This window comes from Erpetoichthys calabaricus, chromosome 5 (genome assembly GCF_900747795.2).
Source record: "Erpetoichthys calabaricus chromosome 5, fErpCal1.3, whole genome shotgun sequence".
Lineage (NCBI taxonomy): Eukaryota > Metazoa > Chordata > Cladistia > Polypteriformes > Polypteridae > Erpetoichthys > Erpetoichthys calabaricus.
The window spans coordinates 9,692,534-9,698,533 of record NC_041398.2 but is presented as its reverse complement, the minus strand read 5'-3'; positions in this window follow the sequence as shown (position 1 = coordinate 9,698,533).

Here is a 6,000-nt window from a genome sequence, read left to right as displayed (position 1 = left end):
AGACAGAGGTACTGTGGAAACTAGAAGGTGTGTAGAAGTATCACAAGGGTGTCATGTGACTCATGATGTCCTGACATTGCTACTTGTGAGACGCGACATTCTCAAAGCAACAAAGTCCTGCAACTGAATTAGAAGGAGTGCAGAAAAGTCACAAGAGAGTGAAGTCATCAGTAAGACCCTGACATTCTGAGATGTGTCATCTGAGATCTTCAAGGCAACGAGACCCACCAACTGACATGCCGTAACACTCAAAGTCATATAGTGTGACGCTGGGATGATGGTCATTTACTGAGATTCCTAGTCTGGAGATTAGAAACCTTCAAGGCAACGAGATCCACCAACTGTAGTTGTTAAGTGTGACATGCCATCCAACTCAAAGTCATATAGTGTGATGCTGGCCTAACGGTCACTTATTGTGACTCCTAGCTATAAGATCTGACGCCTTTAAGGCAACGAGATCCACCATCTGTAGTTATTAAGTGGGACATGCCATCCAAATTAAAGTCAAATATTGTGACACTGGGGTGATGGTCATTTACTGAGATTCCTAGTCTGGAGATCAGAAACCTTCAAGGCAATGAGACCCAGCAGCTGTAGTTGTTAAATGTGACATGCTGTCCATCTCAAATACATATAGTGTGACGCTGGACTAACGGTCATTTATACATCAGACACCTTTAAGGAAATGAGACCCAGTAGCTGTAGTTGTTAAGTGTGACATGCTCTTTGACTTGACGTTGGCAGTGTAATGTCAAATTCAGGCAGCATAGCAATTGGTGTCAAAATACAATAAGTCTGAAATGCTTAGAAAATTAGAAACTGGGCAGAAAAGTCACAAGGGAGTCATAGAATTCATTAGTCGTTAGACTCCCATCAATTAAAGTCATCAAAATCGGGTAGAATGACATTTGAATTAACACAGGACATTAAGTAGCTGTCAAAATACAGTGAACTTGTGATAATTCAGAAATTTGAAATTTAAAGCTGCTGAGAATTTGTGAGGAGGTCAAATTGTACAACTAGGATTCACATAGGATTACAGTTTGCACGATTCCATCGCAGAGACCAAACACAGCAAGTCCAGTTTTCGTCAGACATGTTCCCCAACTTGAAGTCTTGTAGCGTGATGTTGGCCAAAGGCAGCACATTAATTGATCTGTCATAATGCAGTAAGCTGGCAATCCTTAGAAAAATGTTGTGAAGGAGTCATGTCATCCATTATACCGCACCAGTCCTATTCGTGTAATGCAGGAAAGAAGCCCGGCAACTAAAGGTTTTAAAATTTGAAATGCACTCCAACTTGAAGTTCTGTAGTGTGACGCCAGCCTAACGGTCATTCCCTGTGATTCCAAGTCCTGTAATTCAAAGCAATGAGGTCCTGTAAATCCAGTTGTGTAGTGTGACGTGTTCTCTGACTCAGACGTGTGTAGTGTGACGCCGGACTAACGGTTATCGTGTATAATTTCAAGTCATAAAACTCAACATCATCAGATCCAGCAAGTCCAGTTGTTAAGTATGACGTTCTCTCCGACTTGAAGTTGTATAGTGTGACGCTATCTAATATCTTCTCCAAACGCCATTTTAAAAGTTTTCAAGGTTTCTGCTTGAACTCCATGACTCTTTATTTTGTTCTACGGTTGTTTGTCATGAGCCGTTTTGTCTCCGCCTTTCCAAAAACAATTCTGGACACCGCCGCCCCTGTTTAGAGTCTTCATATTTCTGAAACAGCACACTTGCGATGACTCAGAACACTCACGTTAACAGTTCAAAACCTCCATCCCCGTACCCTCCTTGAAGCCACAGTCTTGATTTTCCATGGACACAGAATTAAGACAAGCAGGACGGTTAAAGCAGGAAGTTAGCTCCAAATACATTACAAACTTCCTCTTCATTTTTGTAGTCCGAGCGTTCACAGGGTTCACCCATGAACTTGAAGTGATTTGTGACAGCTCTGTAGTCACAAATGTCCTGGTCTTCAGGGATTACCGAGGGAGGTCTCCACCCAAGAAATCCCTTTAAATAAGAACAGAGAAGATGCCTCGGATCATGCGGGTGGGCACTTGTACAGCTTGTAGATTTGTCCGTTTAACCCCCCAAAGAGTCACGTCAATAACACAGATCGAGCGGTCACTCTCCTGCAAGCTGTTCGAGCTTCTCTGCCTCGTTTGAGGCCATGTTCTTGGCATGGATTCTCCTTTGCTTCAGCAGAGTGTTTGATATGCAGAATCTCTTCCCACATTCAGGACAAGAGTACGGCTTCTCATCAGTGTGGATCCTCTGGTGGACTTGCAAGGTACTTTTATAGGTGAATCGTTGCTCACAGTCCATGCAGAAGAACTGCTTCTCTCCCGTGTGGATGACCTGATGTCGCCAAAGATTACACTTGTGTGTAAATCTCTTCCCGCAGTGAACGCAGGAGTATGGCTTCTCCCTGGTGTGAATTTTCATGTGGTGTTGAAGGTACCGGCTGTAGATGAAGATCTTCTCGCAGTCTTGGCAACAAAATGATCGCTCCCCACTTTGAATCCTCTGATGCTGCTGAAGTTTCCCCTTTTGTTTAAACCTAAGTGGACACGTGAAGATTCAATCTTCACTTATACAGCATCTATAGATAAATGAGACCGAATTTAACAAACATCAGGCCACATTTACACATTAAGGCCGTTGTATCATTGAAGTAAAACAGTAAAGCAAACAGTAAGACCTCAAATCTGAATTAGCTGCAGAACATCAATAGAGGGGCTGTCGCCTGACCCTGTCCTGATATTTAAACTAACACAGGCCTTAAGTTTGGACTGAAGTGTGAATGTGTGTGGTATCACCACATCAAGACCCAAAAGAGCTCTCTGAGGCCTTCACAAAGAAAGTTCTAGAGGCCAAGGTGTCTGAGAGAAGGGACTAACTGCAAATCAACCATCCCACCGTCGAGAGATCAAAGTGCCAGTAGGAAGTTTCATCACAGGTGAAGAATCACACAGCAGAAACCACTCAGAGTTCAAAAGTAACTCCAAAAGGCACTATATAAAGTCAGGAGGTGGCTCAGTCCCACCACCCTATCTCTGTAAGATGTCTCCCCACCTGGGAGTGTTCACATTATTTTAAAAAATTAAAAAATAAAATCACCAAATGTCCCTATTGTAAGTAAAACTAGCATTGAGTAGTGTTAACAATAAAAAGGCACTATACAAACTCACAGGGTGACAGGCTCAGTCCCACCACCTACCCCCTGAATGAAGCCTCATTACCTGTGAGGACTCACTTTATAGAAAACAGGAAATATCTGTATTGCAAATATTAATGAGCCCTGAATTATGTTGCTGATGAAAAGGCGCTATATATAAAGTCACAAGGAGACAGGCGCAATTCACCAAATATCGGCTTCTATGAACTCTCATCGAACGCTCACAATCTGGAAACAGACTGTAGATATAACACGTCCTGAAATGTCCGCAAGGCTCTTTGGCTGAAAGTGGAGTGAATTGAAGGTACAGGGTGGTCCACAATTTCAAGAGCTCTCCGTGAAACAGGCCTCTTTGGGAGGGGGGTGAGGAGGTTCAAATAAAAGCACATATGGTGTTTTACTACCACCTGAGATGTGGGAGAAAGTCGGATGGTCAGATGAGAACAAAGTAGAAATTTCTGGGCAGACTTTAAAGAGGAATGAATGTGTGGCACCACCAACTACACACTCATTCTGGCCGGGCCTCAAGAAACACCAGAGCTACAGATAAATACGTGGAGATAGATAGATAGATAGATAGATAGATAGATAGATAGATAGATAGATAGATAGATAGATAGATAGATAGATAGATAGATAGATAGATAGATAGATAGATAGATAGATAGATAGATAGATAGATAGAAGCAGTCATCAATCATTATTGACTGACATTTTGATTGAAGCTCCCTGCCTTAATACTACTGATGAGACAGATGGACAGATATCTCTGTGAGACTAACAGACAGACACATAACACAGACAAGGCGCTCGCCGCTCTCAGCTCCTTCACAGGTTGTCTACGTATTCGTAAGCCGTATTATCACAGGATTTGTGAAATTTAACCAAGTCTATTCAGTAGGCCAGTCTCCTCTTGTACGCTATGAGTAACACACACACACACACAGATCCTAGTCACACAATGATGAATTGCAGGAAGAATCCAAGCAGACCACAAACTCACTGTGATGACGTCATACAAGTGGATTTGTCTTTCCTCGGATCATCACTTGAAGCTGCAAAACAAGCTGCCAAAAATTACTTAATTCAAAGTTTTTCAAAAAGATTTCATTAAACACTAAATTCCACTCACCTGTTTTCCTTCTCTTTCCGTCTCCAGCTCGACCATTTTATGCCCATTATGTCCAGTCACCACACACATCATGCAGATACAGGAATCATGAGTATTGCAATATATCTCCAGTCTTTTCTGATGTTTCTCACAGAGTTTCTCCTTCAGATTTCTATAAGGGTCAACCAGCTTGTGTCCCTTCCAGGTGTCTCCTTCATAGTGAGGCTGCAGGTGAGGCTGACAATAGGAGGCCATGCAGGTTAGACAGGACTTCACCGCTCTGAACTTCTTACCAGTACAGAAGTCACACTCCACGTGTCCAGGGCCGGCATAATTCTGAGGAGGAGAAGGACTGATTGCTGTCTTCTTTAATTTCTTGATGACTTCATTTCAGCAGATTATTTCTTTGCAGAGCAGGCCTTGTGGTGAAGGTGTGTCTGCACTGAGGACAGCTGCACAATTGGCTCTGATCCCAGCAGTCCGTGAGGCACTTCAGACAGAAACTGTGGCCACAGGGGATGGTGACGGGGTCAGTCAGGGTGTCCAGACACACCGAGCAGGTGAACTCGTCCTGTGACACAAACAGCTGGGCTTCAGCCATCGTCAGTGTGAGGAGAGGCAGGCAGAGAGAATCAGTCAGAGGAACAAGGAAGTGACTTGTGAAGAAACAAAAGTGAAAGTTTGTCTGAGCTCAGTGAGGAGGAGGAGGATGATGATGATGATTCCCTACTGCCAGTCCCTCTGTAATAGCCCACCTCAGACTCATTCCACTTAAGTACATAAGTGTGACCCCTCCAGCCTGTCACTTCTTAGTGACACACACTTGGACTCGCTGTCACCATCACTAACAAAGGTACAGATGTCTCTGAGACACATGAAGGCTCGTTTAACATTTGGATATATCAGTGTTTCTCAACCTTTTTCCTTGTGTGCCCCATCTTTTCATATTAGTTTTTGTGGCACCCCCCCCCCCCCCCCCAAAGTTTTTATGCACTTTTTCAGATTTTTGATTATATTGAGATTCACCCAAGAACACTGAATTTTAATTTGGGAATGCACTGTTGACAGAAGTGCTCAAGTCTCGACCACATTGGGGCATCGCTGATATGTTTTCATCATCAAAATATACAGTCAGACATGTGACACATTTCAAATTAAAACCCATGTGATAAAATATACGAAAAATTCAAACATTTCCTTGGTTTAAATTAAATTTCATGAATTTTTTTTAGTAATTTTAATAATTCCACATTTTAAATGAAAACACACACACACCAATTTCTTCCCAGCTTTACTTACTCAATGCACCATCTAACATCCAAGTGAAAGATATCACAGCTACAGTTCAGAAGAATTTTAAAAAATCAAAAACAAGACCTGCTGAGATGAATAAAGGATCACCCACCCCCCCCCCCCCACCCCATGCCAATGTCATTTTGTTGACCCCCCCTTTTGCTTTAATGACAGCCCTGAGTCTGATGTGATTCTTCTCTATCAGCGTTGCCCACCTAGATTGTGTAATATTTGCCCCCCACTCTTCTTTACAGTTGAACTGCTCAAGTTCACTCACATTGGATGGTGATCTTTGGTGGTCTGCTATCTTCAGAACTTTCCACAGATTTTCAGTGTGATTTAGGTCTGGGCTCTGACTGGCCACACCTGGACATTCACTTTTCTCTCCTCCAGCCACTGGGTGGTCCATTCTGCT